The 14,993-nt window shown below is 50.0% G+C and overlaps 1 protein-coding gene across 1 annotated transcript in view; it reads left to right on the forward strand.

Annotated features, from left to right (window-relative positions):
* The first annotated feature begins 685 nt into the window (after positions 1-685).
* LOC147725256 (GTPase IMAP family member 9-like) overlaps positions 686-14,993 on the forward strand; it is a 154,009-nt gene continuing 139,701 nt past the window's right edge. Inside the window, exon 1 of the mRNA XM_086966564.1 lies at positions 686-733. The gene's annotated coding sequence lies outside the window, so the exon portion shown is untranslated. The remainder of the gene's footprint in view (positions 734-14,993) is intronic.

Raw genomic sequence — 14,993 nt, forward strand, 5'->3', positions numbered from 1 at the left:
GAGAGCACGGTGCTTCATTCACACACAGGGCAGCGCTGGGAGTCAGCCTCTCTGGGTCTGATCAGGAGAGCACGGTGCTTCATTCACACACAGGGCAGCGCCAGGAGTCAGCCTTTCTGGGTCTGATCAGGAGAGCACGGTGCTTCATTCATACACAGGGCAGTGCCGGGAGTCAGCCTCTGTGGGTCTGATCAGGAGAGCACGGTGCTTCAGTCACACACAGGGCAGCGCCGGGAGTCAGCCTCTGTGGGTCTTTGTCCAGGAGAGCACGGTGCTTCCTTCACACACAGGGCAGCGCCGGGAGTCAGCCTCTGTGGGTCTGATCAGGAGAGCACGGTGCTTCATTCAGACACAGGGTAGCGCCGGGAGTCTGCCTCTGTGGGTCTGATCAGGAGAGCACGGTGCTTCATTCACACACAGGGCAGCGCCGGGAGTCTGCCTCTGTGGGTCTGATCAGGAGAGCACGGTGCTTCATTCACACACAGGGCAGCGCCGGGAGTCAGCCTCTGTGGGTCTTTGTCCAGGAGAGCACGGTGCTTCAGTCACACACAGGGCAGCGCCGGGAGTCAGCCTCTGTGGGTCTGTGGCGCCCTCCTGTGGATGTCATCAGCACTTTACACGCATTCTTAACATGTCCGGGAGGGAGGGGGCGGTATTACAACACCCGTCTCTGAAGGTTGATCTTTCATTCCTAAAGCGCCGAGAGGCAGAGACGGAGCCGCGGCCGAGGGAGGTGAGTTTCCTTCCACGGGAAATGCCCGGATGTTTTATCTTTTACATTTCTTTCATGGTGGGGGTTTGATTTGTATACTCGTGTATTGCATTGACCATACATTTGATGGCCTCTCGGTGCGATCGTTTGTCTCGATATCATTGAGTTCAGCTGCGGTGAGTGACCTCGGTACCGAGTGCAGGGAGGGGGAGTCAGTATAGTTCGACGGACCAGATGAACGTGGCCCTCACGGGCACACCAGACTCACAGGGAGCCTGATGCGACATATCAAATCGCGAGCCTTGTGCAGGAGCGATGCCCGTGGTTGGCATAAGCTCTCCCCGCGGTGCGGGACGGTGGACTCCTTCTGCCGCCAGCCTTCATGCTTCGGAGGTCGGTAAACTCGGTGCCATTAGATGATGCAATAGTTGCATCTGTTGGTGACAGCGCTTAGAAAGGACAGGAGCGCGATATGAGGCGCTGTACAAATAAACCCGTTGGTGGAAGGACCAGGAGCAGAAGGGAGGGTGTTCGGCCTCTGATGACGGGGGCTCAGGACACTGGAGCAGCCCCCTCCAGACCCTGGCCCCCACGCCTCCTGGGGGGTCACAGACGGGTATCCAGAGGTGGGGAACCTGTTCACCCACTTCAAAGCGCCTCGAAAATAAAGTGGGGATTTCAAATGAACTTGCCAAAATGTGCTTTTGTTTAAAAGGGCTAACAGACTAAACCCCCTCGCAGCGGTGTAAAGGCGAAGCAAGTCTCATCTGAAATATGTTAATGTGAGAAAAAGAAATGAGCTTCTTGGCAGGACGTCTTGGATGAGACATGTAAACATGTCAACATGTAAAGCATGTCCACTCCCACCACCGCCTTAAAGGTGTCGCTCCCACGGTTCCATGCCGTCTGAATTTCATTAGATGAATCAGAATATCTGTCTAAACAAAAGGATTCTATCAATTTGTAACGGTGACTAATTTTTATTTTTATTTATTATATAAGGTGTGAGTGTGGTACTAGGCTCTCTCTTAGATATGTATTTGGTATCCTTGTAATGTTTAAATCATGCCATATATTTATTGAAAAGCACTCCTCATGTCAGTCTATGGGGCGTTCACATCCTACAGGAACCCCCCTCAGCCCGCAGTACCCGGGTTCGCCTGTTGGCGGCGTTAACACTTTGTGTCATTGTTTTGGGGCTGTGAGAAAGGACTCAGTGGAAGGCAGGGCCCGAGAACAACACACACGATCCTTTGAAGTACTTTGAATACGTACATACATTGGCTGCATGTTTTTATATGTTTAATAGCACTGTTTGTAATTCTAGAGTGAAACCAGTCATAGCCAATAAACCACAGGACACACCACACTGTAGCACATTTACAAAGAATGGAATGCAATTGATGTGGATAACATGTCACTTTTTGAGATGGTTTTAATTGTTCATTTTGTCATTTAACCATGGGTAAGTCCTATCTGAAGACGTATTTGATATCTTTGGATCTAAATGATAAAATAACACGTTAATAAGTAACAGAAGCAAGTTCTATAACCTCTTGCACAAACCCTTCCTGTCCCTAGAATGAACCACACACCCTCTCAAAGGTGGTTTCCACCGGGAGGAAACGACAGATACACCCCTGCACCCTACTTCCAACGTGCCATAAGCCTCACCAGTCACACATAAGGTAACCATGCTCTCCGAGGTGGTTCTCATCTGTGGCACAGAAAACAGGGGAGAGGTGTGGCGCAGTGGTCAGGGTGGCTGAAGTTGGAATCTGGGGATCAGGGTTCGATTCCTAGCGCCAGCAGCAGATTAGCCCAGCACCATGTGACTCTGGCCAATAGCTTGCTTAATCTTCCCGACGGCCCCCATCGCCTAGAGACCCTTACAGGTGATTGGGCGCTTTACAAATGTGGATTATTATTATTATTAAAACAGGAGAGTGAAAGATGTTCTCCTGCCAAAGGTCTGCTATGCCCAAGTGAAACAGGAGGACCTAGAGGCCTTCCAAACTGTACCTGCCCCAAGTGTGAGAATCAGGGTCAGTGCAGAGGGCACGCTCCTTCCAAAAAATGTAGAGGGCCTTAACAATGTGTTATTGACTCGGCCCACTGGAGCTGGGTCTCAAAAACTGTCAACACTCACACGCGGGTCATTCCACTCACGCCAACATTCTACACGGGACACACACGGGCTGAGCAGATGGGGACCAGGTGACAGGGAACATTACAGAATAACATGAGAATATTACATACCCCTTATGCACCTTCAAGGACTCTACCCTCCATAGTTCTCTTGCAGCATCTGAGCTGGATAGCTTTGGTGAATCTCCCAGGACAGGAATATGAGGTCTACCATAGGGTTATCCTCCTCCGACACCGTGCAGACTTCCAGGGCTGGTTTCCTGTATTTATTCAAGCAGACACCTTGGACACTATTGCAGAATCCAGGCGCTTCTGGTTCATTGTCTAGTGCATAGCGCCCTGGTGCATGTTGTGTTCAGGAATAACCCCGCCATCCAGGCTCAGTGACCCCTAGGCTGCAGAATCACCACTCTTTGTACAACCTTTCACTAACAGCCCATCGCAGAGACCAGGCCCTCCACATACAGAAGCCTCATTAATGGACCAAGCGCCTAGCTGTGCACAGCTCTTTATGAAGAGGACGCTCTCTCTAAACTTTCATCCTCCACACACACCTTCACCGTGCATACAATTGTTCTCTATTTACAAATAAATGGGACAGCTGCTCTGTGTCAATTTGCTGGCACACTTTGTGAGGATTTGTGCTAACGCAAAGACACTTACCGAGCAGTGCCTCAGGGTCTCTGTTGTTGTCATGGAGGGAGAGGAGCATCTTTCTGCACAAAAACTTTCCTTCAAGGCGATTTGGGAGACTCTAGTTGGCAGAGGTAGGTACCTTTGACCAAATAGGCACCCTTGCGTCTAGTCAGGGAACGGGGGCTACACTGCTAAAATAACCCCTGCTCACCCCCTTGGTAGCTTGGCATGAACAGGCAGGCTTATCTCAGAGGCAGTGTGTAAAGCATATGTGAACACATACAGTAATACAGTGACAACACTACAGATGAACACCACACAAGTTGTAGTATAAAAAGTAGTGTTTTTATATAGACTTAACACAAGACCACAATCAACAAAAATCCACAATACTGTACTTTAAAAATGGTAGAAATAGCTTAGTTCTCTTTAGATGTAAAATGCAGCACTTTGAGTTCAATGTACCTTTGGATGCGTAACGCTATACAACAAAAGTGTTGCAGGGAAGGTGATGCATAAGTTCCGTACACGCAAGAACAGTGATGCGTCGGGTCCCTACTGCTGCACAGGGAATGCGTCGGTTCTTCTCTGCATGGGGAGATGATGCGTCGGTTTCTTACTACGCCTTCATGGCGATGTGACCAGCAACGCCATGATGCGATGAAGATCTGGTGCAATGAAACAAAATGGTGTCTTCATTTTGATGCAACATGATGCAGGCCCGCCCAACCACCTGCGGCGACTCCACGTATCTTCTCAGACTCAACAGGCCCTGTGACACCCTACTCCAGTGAGGCGACGGAATCTGCTGCGAAGGCGACACTCTTCTCCGGAGATGCGAGGCGCTTCAGCGATGTGATGCCACAGCAGCAGCGGCAACACCTTTCTTCAGTGATGTGACAACAGCGGCTGCGGTGGCAAAATGCTTCTCCAATGATGTGACGGCATCTGCTGTGACGGCAACACTCTTCTCCAGCGATGCAAGGTGCTTCTGCGAGGCAAAGCGACAGTGGCGGTGGCGACACCCTTCTCCAGTGATGCGACGACAATGGCTGGGGCGGCGTCACACTTCTTCTTCATGAGTCGCACTTCAAGCTCTTGGCGACACGCAGTCCCTCAGAAGACCCAGCACAACAGCAGGCACTTCAATAGAACTCTGGGGAGCTGGTTGGTGAAGTTTGTTGTCCCTGAGACTTCAGCAGGATGCAAGCTCTATCTCAAGCCCTTGGAGAGCCTTTACAAGTTGATTTGAATGTATCACAAAGTCTTTCTCCTTTCTTTGACAGTCAGGCAACCACTGCAGGCCAATCCCCCAAGTAGCACTTCAGCTTAAAGATAGTCTCTTCTCAGTCTCTCTGGTTTCTCTCCTCAGCAAAGGTTCTTTGTGTTTCCCAAAAGTGATCTAAAGTTCTGGGGTCTGGGTCCCCCCTTTTATACACCTTTTCTCTTTGTTCTCTGAAGGCAGAGAGGCCTTTGCCTAGTCCAAACCAGTTCTAGTCAGTCCTGGAGCACTTTGTTGACAAGACTCCTTCTTTCCTTTCACAGTGCAGGGCAGAAACATCAGACGCCCCGCAGGAGGTGGAGATGGCATTGTGGAAGGCAGGCAAGCCCTATTCAGGTCCCTGGTGCAACTCCTCCTACCCATCTACATGCACATCTCTCTATTCAGCCCTGTGCTGACTCACCTTGTCCCCTGGAATCCTCCAGCCACTGTCACTCAAACTCCAGACAAGGTATGCACAACCTAGCAGAAGCAGGTTTGGATAGTTAGGCAAGAAAATACCTACTTTCTAAAAATGGTATTTTCAAACACAGAATGTTAAAACCAACTTCACTAAAAGATGCATTTTATCATTCTGAGTTTAGGCATACTAAACTTGAATTTCTACCTAGTTCTCTGAGTCAGTTAGGATTATAAGCTGTAATAATCAAACTGCCCATTGTGGCCTATAGGGAACAGGTAGCCTTGCAATAGTGAAAAACGAAAATGGTTGTAATTCACTATTAGGACATGCCACACCAGCGCCCTAATGTTGGAATCAAGGAGAAGCAGATTCAGAAGCCAAAGAGATTGTTGCGTTACAATTTGAGATCATGACCCAAGGATCAAATACGCCAGTATCGAGGCAGTCATGCCGTAACTTACAACATCCTGAACTCGCCGCAGCTACAAGTTCAGAGCGCAGCACTACTAACATCATATTGCAGTGCAATTATTGCTACAAAGAGACCGGACAAAAGAAAGAACGGCCCAGGAGTTTCACTGCTCTCCCCCGAATTAGAGACATCAGTCTTGGGAAGAAAAAAAAGACCCACAGTAAAGGCCATCTCCAGTCCACGTCCTGAGGAGAACCCCTAAACAGATTCAGGGTTCGAAACGCGTTGACCCTGTACTGGGACAGGAACTATAATGGTTGTTACAGGGAATGTAGCCTAGGATAAAAAATCCCCCCCGCAACTAGACCCCCACAAAGGACTGGTGCCCCATAAATAAAATAATTGGAGGCATCCCCCCTTTTGTATATGGTGTCTATATTAATGTTTTTCATTTTATTGTCTGCATTATTTGTCTGTATTGATGGTGTAAAAATGTTTTGATAAGAGTGTTTGGCTTTTGTACATATTGAAATGCTTTGAAAATAATACATGTAAATAAGTAAAAATGATTAAATGAAAAACGTTGCCCGCTTAGGATTATTGGCTAGGTGTGGTGCAAGCCCACTAGCAGCATTTGGTTTACAAGCCCTGGGCAAACTCAGTGCACTGTACTAGGGCCTGACAAGTAAACCAAACCAGCCAGTCATGGAGTCACTAATCCATACATCAATTTACCATAGGGAGCACTTGCACCGTGTCACTGGACAGCAGTGCCCAAAGCATCTGGCCAGAAAAAACACACGAGGCAACAGCAAAAAATGGAAGGGAGACCCACGCCAAGGTGCCAGGTCTAACAAAGGCTATGTCCTGTATGTATATGTACTGCCGAACATAGCACATAAGCAAAGAGGAAAAACAAAGAGAAATGAAAATATTTCTCCTTGGTATGTCATCTTCAGGGAGGTGCAGGATTTTGGCGCAATATCATGTCAAATGTTTATACATCAAAGTCACAGGTTGGATAGATAGGAATCCTCACTCAAAACTCCCTTTACATAAAGTAATTCAAGGCAGTGCAAAAGGTAACACAAACCTAAAGATGGTGATGCGCTCAGTACTGGATGAGTTAAGGCTCACAGCTGACAAGAAAAACCCCTCTGCGCTGATTCGATTGGACCTCTCAGCGACATTTGACACGGTGAACCACGCACAGCTGGTGGCCCGTGTTCAACGGCTGGGAGTTACTGGGACACTTCACTAATAGATTGTTTCCTTTTTGGAGCATCGGTCCCAAAAAGTCCAACTGGGGGGCTGTACATCCAGGTATGGCGCCTTGCCGTGCGGGGTCCCACAGGGCTCTGCGTTGTCACCTTCGCTTTTTAATATCTATCTTCAGCCCTTGATAGAAGCACTGGCAAAACTGGATTGTCAGGTGTTCAACTATGCCGACGACACCCAGTTAATTGTGTGTATTGACAATTCCACTCAGGCACAGCTCAATGTACAGAACATCTTCTGGTTCACTATGAACTGGATGACCTCTAATTCGCTCAAGGTAAACCCAGACAAGACAGAGGTGCTTGTTCTAAGCACAGGGGCTAACCACTGGTCCAGCCTCTTTTGGACACAAGAGATCGGCACCACTCCGACACCGGTGCCTGTTGTGAAGAGCCTGGGTATCAGGCTAGATACCAAGCTAATAATGAACAATCAGGTATCTACGGTTGTGGAGAGCTGTGTGGGTCTGATGAGACAATTTTGGAAACTTGAAACCCTGCTCTCATTTGCCACCATGCTCACTGTTGTGTCAGCATTAATTTTGTCACGCCAGGATTACGGCAATGCTATCTATATTGGGCTGCCTGAGAAACTCCTGGGGAAATTTCAGGTAACACTAAATGATGCGACAAGACTGATTTTTAAGTTGCCAAGAAGAGCTCATGCAACACCCCTGCTACAACAACTACACTGGCTCCCTATAAAGCAGAGGGTCAGGTTTAAGGGCCTGTGCATTGCACACAAAGCTCAGTATGGAGCTGCACCTAGCTACATAAAAGACCGACTGAAGCCTTATGTGCCCGGTCGATGTCTTCGCTCATTCGGGTGAGATTTGCTCACCCGTCCACGCTTCAATAGAGCTATGCTGGTGGCGGGGGGCTTTTCTGTGGTGGTTCCCCAGCTCTGGATTAGGCTACCGAAGAGCCTACTTGGGGAAGCCACGCTACTTCCTTCTAGGAGGAAACTGAAGACCATCTTGTTTACTGAGGTATTTGGATAGACCTACCTCATCAGCAGGATTGGCCTAAGCGCCCTTAATTTGCACTCTCAGTGAGACTGGGAGCCTGTGCCCGCTGCTGCCAACCTGGCAATGCAGTTCGGGTTGGAGACAGCTTCAGTGCACATTGCAGATGGCCGGCCAAACCCCCAAACCCCCCATGCACACTGAAGGCAGTGTGTACAACCACTCGCCTCACTGCCTGTCATTTCACCTGGCCCCGCGCCCAAAGACTCGACTGCGAAACAAAATAAAACAATAACTAACCCAGGTTTACTATTGTTTTATTTTTTGGGGGCGAGGGGGTTGACGCTGCTTTGCCAAAGAGGAGGAGCCGCTCTTGGTCTAAGTGATACTGGCTTGACTCAAGGGTGTCACCCTATTGTTTAGCATTATGTCCTAATGGGTCAGAGTGCACTATGTCACAGTAAAGCGTCGGTCTACGGAAGGAGAAGTCTGAGGGAGACAGGAGGGGAAAGTAAGATGCACTTACATTTCCCAATCCATTCACAGTTATGTGCTTGTGGGAAGTGATTCCAGGAAGGTTTGGACGTGTGGTGCTGGTGGAGTCAGTGGCTCCTTGAGCAGCCAATCTGATCCGCTCACGCCCAACATTAGACCTTGCTAGGAAGAAGGATAGGACAAGGGGTGTTGGAGTGGTCATGACGCACCCTCAGGTCTTGGATTGGGCCTGACTTGGCTGTGATGCGGAGGAGATATGTCCTTAACTGTCTCAGTATCAAGAACTATGGTGTAATGTTGGTATCAGGTCCCTCATTCTGGTCACTGGTGCTTCCTGGTGGAGTACAGTGGAGTGGTATAGCACTTGGCAACCCCCAGGGTGATTACTCGCGCTACAAATAGCAAATATGTGCTGTTCGCTAACATTAGAATGGGGAATAACATGTCTTAGTGGCATTTTAGTACCCAATTCAAAGAATCTTAATAGAAATTAGTGGTAAATAGTGCACCTGTTAATTTGTGTACTCTGCATTAATACAAATTAGAGAATAAATAAAACAAATTAAGCACTTACCTACGTCGGGGATGCTAGAAATTTAACACAACTTTTAGCCAATTTTGATGTCTCTTCAATACGTTTTGGGCCCTTGCCTGTCACGGGTTCTTGGGCATCCCACACGAGTGAGGCATCATTTTTTTAGGGAGACCTGGGGAAATGCGGGTGGTAGGAAATTTGTGTCAGACCGGTGATCCCACAACTTTCCCACACAAAAATATGTGGAAAAAGTGATTTTTTTCAGCTAAATTTCATGTTTGCACGTGATTCTGGGTAAGAAAACGTTGGGGGATCCACGCAGCCAATACCTCCCTGGAACCCCCGCGTGTCTAGTTTTCAGAAATGTGTGGGTTTGGTAGGTTTCCCTAGCTTGCCGCCGAGCACGGGGCCAAAAACCCTGGTGACGCCCCGTGCAAACCAGGTTGTTTTGTGATAGCCAATTTTGATGTTTCCTCAATGAGTTTTTGGCCGTTGCCTGTCGCGGGTACTTGGGCCTCCCACACGAGTGAGGCACCATTTTTATCGGGAGACCTGGGGGAACGCAGGGTGGATGGGATTCCTCTCGGTGTCTAGTTTTCAAAAATGTATAAGATTGATAGGTTTCCCTAGGTGCCATCAGAGCTAGGGTTCAAAATCTACAGCTAGGCACTTTGCAAACAAGCATTGACATATCCAATAGGTCTCGCCGTTGGTAGTTGTAAGTAGTTTTTGTAAATATGGAGCTAAGTAATATTTTTCAAAGTGTCCTGTGAAAGATTTTACTTTACCAATTGCAGCAGTTTACAGTTGTAGTGTAGTTGAAGGCCTATTAAAGGGAGTTTGTGCTGGCTAGTGTTTAATATCTATTATAATGCTTTTAAAACACCAATACAATTGTAGTCACTTTTTTGTTATTTACAAAGTACAAATTTATTATCCACACACTACTAAATACGATGTTGTAATTGCAAAATATTTACAATAGGTAGATAAGTGTAACTTTATTGACAGTTTGAAAATATATTTGAACCCTAGTGTGTTATGATTGCTAGCGTGTTGGCAATGCAATAGGTCTGGCATTTGCGAGAGTTTGAGCTATTGGCACAGTAGGGTACATTGAACGGGCAGAGAATGTACAGAGGGGTAGAGAAGGCAGGTTACATTGATGGGGTGCAGAGAATACAGAGAGGGGGTGGAGAAGGCAGGGTACATTGAACGGGCAGAGAATGTACAGAGGGGTAGAGAAGGCAGGGTACATTGATGGGGTGCAGAGAATACAGAGAGGGGGCGGAGAAGGCAGGGTACATGAAGGGGTGCAGAGAATATACAGAGGGGTCAGAGAAGGCAGGTTACATTGATGGGGTGCAGAGAATACAGAGAGGGGGCGGAGAAGGCAGGGTACATGAAGGGGTGCAGAGAATATACAGAGGGGTCAGAGAAGGCAGGGTACATTGGTGGGGTACACAGAATACACAGATGGAGAGGAGAAAGCAGGGTACATTGAAGGGGTGCAGAGAATGTGCAGAGAAGGCGGAGAAGGCAGGGTACATGAAGGGGTGCAGAGAATATACAGAGGGAGAGGAGAAGGCAGGGTACATTGGTGGGGTGCACAGAATACACAGATGGAGAGGAGAAAGCAGGGTACATTGAAGGGGCGCAGAGAATGTGCAGAGGAGGCGGAGAAGGCAGGGTACATTGAAGGGGTGCAGAGAATGTACAGAGGGGGCGGAGAAGGCAGGGTACATTGAAGGGGTGCAGAGAATGTGCAGAGGAGGCGGAGAAGGCAGGGTACATTGAAGGGGTGCAGAGAATGTGCAGAGGCGGTGGAGAAGGCAGGGTACATTGAAGGGGTGCAGAGAATGTGCAGAGGCGGCGGAGAAGGCAGGGTACATTGAAGGGGTGCAGAGAATATACAGAGGGAGAGGAGAAGGCAGGGTACATTGATGGGGTGCAGAGAATACAGAGAGGGGGCGGAGAAGGCAGGGTACATGAAGGGGTGCAGAGAATATACAGAGGGGTCAGAGAAGGCAGGTTACATTGATGGGGTGCAGAGAATACAGAGAGGGGGCGGAGAAGGCAGGGTACATGAAGGGGTGCAGAGAATATACAGAGGGGTCAGAGAAGGCAGGGTACATTGGTGGGGTACACAGAATACACAGATGGAGAGGAGAAAGCAGGGTACATTGAAGGGGTGCAGAGAATGTGCAGAGAAGGCGGAGAAGGCAGGGTACATGAAGGGGTGCAGAGAATATACAGAGGGAGAGGAGAAGGCAGGGTACATTGGTGGGGTGCACAGAATACACAGATGGAGAGGAGAAAGCAGGGTACATTGAAGGGGTGCAGAGAATGTGCAGAGGAGGCGGAGAAGGCAGGGTACATTGAAGGGGTGCAGAGAATGTGCAGAGGCGGTGGAGAAGGCAGGGTACATTGAAGGGGTGCAGAGAATGTGCAGAGGAGGCGGAGAAGGCAGGGTACATTGAAGGGGTGCAGAGAATGTGCAGAGGCGGTGGAGAAGGCAGGGTACATTGAAGGGGTGCAGAGAATGTGCAGAGGCGGCGGAGAAGGCAGGGTACATTGAAGGGGTGCAGAGAATGTGCAGAGGAGGCGGAGAAGGCAGGGTACATTAAAGGGGTGCAGAGAATGTACAGAGGGGGTGGAGAAGGCAGGGTACATTGAAGGGGTGCAGAGAATGTGCAGAGGAGGTGGAGAAGGCAGGGTACATTGAAGGGGTGCAGAGAATATACAGAGGGGGCAGAGAAGGCAGGGTACATTGAAGGGGTGCAGAGAATGTGCAGAGGAGGTGGAGAAGGCAGGGTACATTGAAGGGGTGCAGAGAATATACAGAGGGAGAGGAGAAGGCAGGGTACATTGAAGGGGTGCAGAGAATGTGCAGAGGAGGCGGAGAAGGCAGGGTACATTGAAGGGGTGCAGAGAATGTGCAGAGGAGGTGGAGAAGGCAGGGTACATTGAAGGGGTGCAGAGAATGTGCAGAGGAGGTGGAGAAGGCAGGGTACATTGAAGGGGTGCAGAAAATATACAGAGGGAGAGGAGAAGGCAGGGTACATTGAAGGGGTGCAGAGAATGTACAGAGGGGGTGGAGAAGGCAGGGTACATTAAAGGGGTGCAGAGAACATACAGAGGGGCAGAGAAGGCAGGGTACATTGAAGGGGTGCAGAGAATATACAGAGGGAGAGGAGAAGGCAGGGTACATTGAAGGGGTGCAGAGAATGTGCAGAGGAGGCGAAGAAGGCAGGTTACATTGAAGGGGTGCAGAGAATGTGCAGAGGAGGCGGAGAAGGCAGGGTACATTGAAGGGGTGCAGAGAATGTGCAGAGGAGGTGGAGAAGGCAGGGTACATTGAAGGGGTGCAGAGAATGTACAGAGGGGGCGGAGAAGGCAGGGTACATTAAAGGGGTGCAGAGAATATACAGAGGGGGCAGAGAAGGCAGGGTACATTGAAGGGGTGCAGAGAATGTGCAGAGGAGGCGAAGAAGGCAGGGTACATTGAAGGGGTGCAGAGAATGTGCAGAGGAGGTGGAGAAGGCAGGGTACATTGAAGGGGTGCAGAGAATGTACAGAGGGGGCGGAGAAGGCAGGGTACATTGAAGGGGTGCAGAGAATGTGCAGAGGAGGCGGAGAAGGCAGGGTACATTGAAGGGGTGCAGAGAATATACAGAGGGAGAGGAGAAGGCAGGGTACATTGAAGGGGTGCAGATAATGTGCAGAGGAGGCGGAGAAGGCAGGGTACATTGAAGGGGTGCAGAGAATGTACAGAGGGGGCGGAGAAGGCAGGGTACATTGAAGGGGTGCAGATAATGTGCAGAGGAGGTGGAGAAGGCAGGGTACATTGAAGGGGTGCAGAGAATGTGCAGAGGAGGCGGAGAAGGCAGGGTACATTGAAGGGGTGCAGAGAATATACAGAGGGGGCAGAGAAGGCAGGGTACATTGAAGGGGTGCAGAGAATGTGCAGAGGAGGCGAAGAAGGCAGGGTACATTGAAGGGGTGCAGAGAATGTGCAGAGGAGGCGGAGAAGGCAGGGTACATTGAAGGGGTGCAGAGAATGTGCAGAGGAGGTGGAGAAGGCAGGGTACATTGAAGGGGTGCAGAGAATATAAAGAGGGGGCAGAGAAGGCAGGGTACATTGAAGGGGTGCAGAGAATGTGCAGAGGAGGCGAAGAAGGCAGGGTACATTGAAGGGGTGCAGAGAATGTGCAGAGGAGGCGGAGAAGGCAGGGTACATTGAAGGGGTGCAGAGAATGTGCAGAGGAGGTGGAGAAGGCAGGGTACATTGAAGGGGTGCAGAGAATATAAAGAGGGGGCAGAGAAGGCAGGGTACATTACAGGGGTGCAGAGAATATACAGAGGGGGCAGAGAAGGCAGGGTACATTGAAGGGATGCAGAGAATATACAGAGGGAGAGGAGAAGGCAGGGTACATTGAAGGGGTGCAGAGAATGTACAGAGGGGGTGGAGAAGGCAGGGTACATTGAAGGGGTGCAGAGAATGTGCAGAGGAGGTGGAGAAGGCAGGGTACATTGAAGGGGTGCAGAGAATATAAAGAGGGGGCAGAGAAGGCAGGGTACATTGAAGGGGTGCAGAGAATGTGCAGAGGAGGTGGAGAAGGCAGGGTACATTGAAGGGGTGCAGAGAATATACAGAGGGAGAGGAGAAGGCAGGGTACATTGAAGGGGTGCAGAGAATGTGCAGAGGAGGTGGAGAAGGCAGGGTACATTGAAGGGGTGCAGAGAATGTGCAGAGGAGGTGGAGAAGGCAGGGTACATTGAAGGGGTGCAGAGAATGTGCAGAGGAGGTGGAGAAGGCAGGGTACATTGAAGGGGTGCAGAGAATATACAGAGGGAGAGGAGAAGGCAGGGTACATTGAAGGGGTGCAGAGAATGTGCAGAGGAGGCGAAGAAGGCAGGTTACATTGAAGGGGTGCAGAGAATGTGCAGAGGAGGCGGAGAAGGCAGGGTACATTGAAGGGGTGCAGAGAATGTGCAGAGGAGGTGGAGAAGGCAGGGTACATTGAAGGGGTGCAGAGAATGTACGGAGGGGGCGGAGAAGGCAGGGTACATTAAAGGGGTGCAGAGAATATACAGAGGGGGCAGAGAAGGGCGGGTACTTTGAAGGGGTGCAGAGAATGTGCAGAGGAGGCGAAGAAGGCAGGGTACATTGAAGGGGTGCAGAGAATGTGCAGAGGAGGTGGAGAAGGCAGGGTACATTGAAGGGGTGCAGAGAATGTACAGAGAAGCGGAGAAGGCAGGGTACATTGAAGGGGTGCAGAGAATGTGCAGAGGAGGCGGAGAAGGCAGGGTACATTAAAGGGGTGCAGAGAATATACAGAGGGAGAGGAGAAGGCAGGGTAAATGAAGGGGTGCAGAGAATATACAGAGGGGTCAGAGAAGGCAGGGTACATTGGTGGGGTACACAGAATACACAGATGGAGAGGAGAAAGCAGGGTACATTGAAGGGGTGCAGAGAATGTGCAGAGAAGGCGGAGAAGGCAGGGTACATGAAGGGGTGCAGAGAATATACAGAGGGAGAGGAGAAGGCAGGGTACATTGGTGGGGTGCACAGAATACACAGATGGAGAGGAGAAAGCAGGGTACATTGAAGGGGTGCAGAGAATGTGCAGAGGAGGCGGAGAAGGCAGGGTACATTGAAGGGGTGCAGAGAATGTGCAGAGGCGGTGGAGAAGGCAGGGTACATTGAAGGGGTGCAGAGAATGTGCAGAGGAGGCGGAGAAGGCAGGGTACATTGAAGGGGTGCAGAGAATGTGCAGAGGCGGTGGAGAAGGCAGGGTACATTAAAGGGGTGCAGAGAATGTGCAGAGGCGGCGGAGAAGGCAGGGTACATTGAAGGGGTGCAGAGAATGTGCAGAGGAGGCGGAGAAGGCACGATACATTAAAGGGGTGCAGAGAATGTACAGAGGGGGTGGAGAAGGCAGGGTACATTGAAGGGGTGCAGAGAATGTGCAGAGGAGGTGGATAAGGCAGGGTACATTGAAGGGGTGCAGAGAATATACAGAGGGGGCAGAGAAGGCAGGGTACATTGAAGGGGTGCAGAGAATGTGCAGAGGAGGTGGAGAAGGCAGGGTACATTGAAGGGGTGCAGAGAATATACAGAGGGA

Source organism: Lissotriton vulgaris, chromosome 4_1 (genome assembly GCF_964263255.1).
Source record: "Lissotriton vulgaris chromosome 4_1, aLisVul1.2, whole genome shotgun sequence".
Classification (NCBI taxonomy): Eukaryota; Metazoa; Chordata; class Amphibia; order Caudata; family Salamandridae; genus Lissotriton; species Lissotriton vulgaris.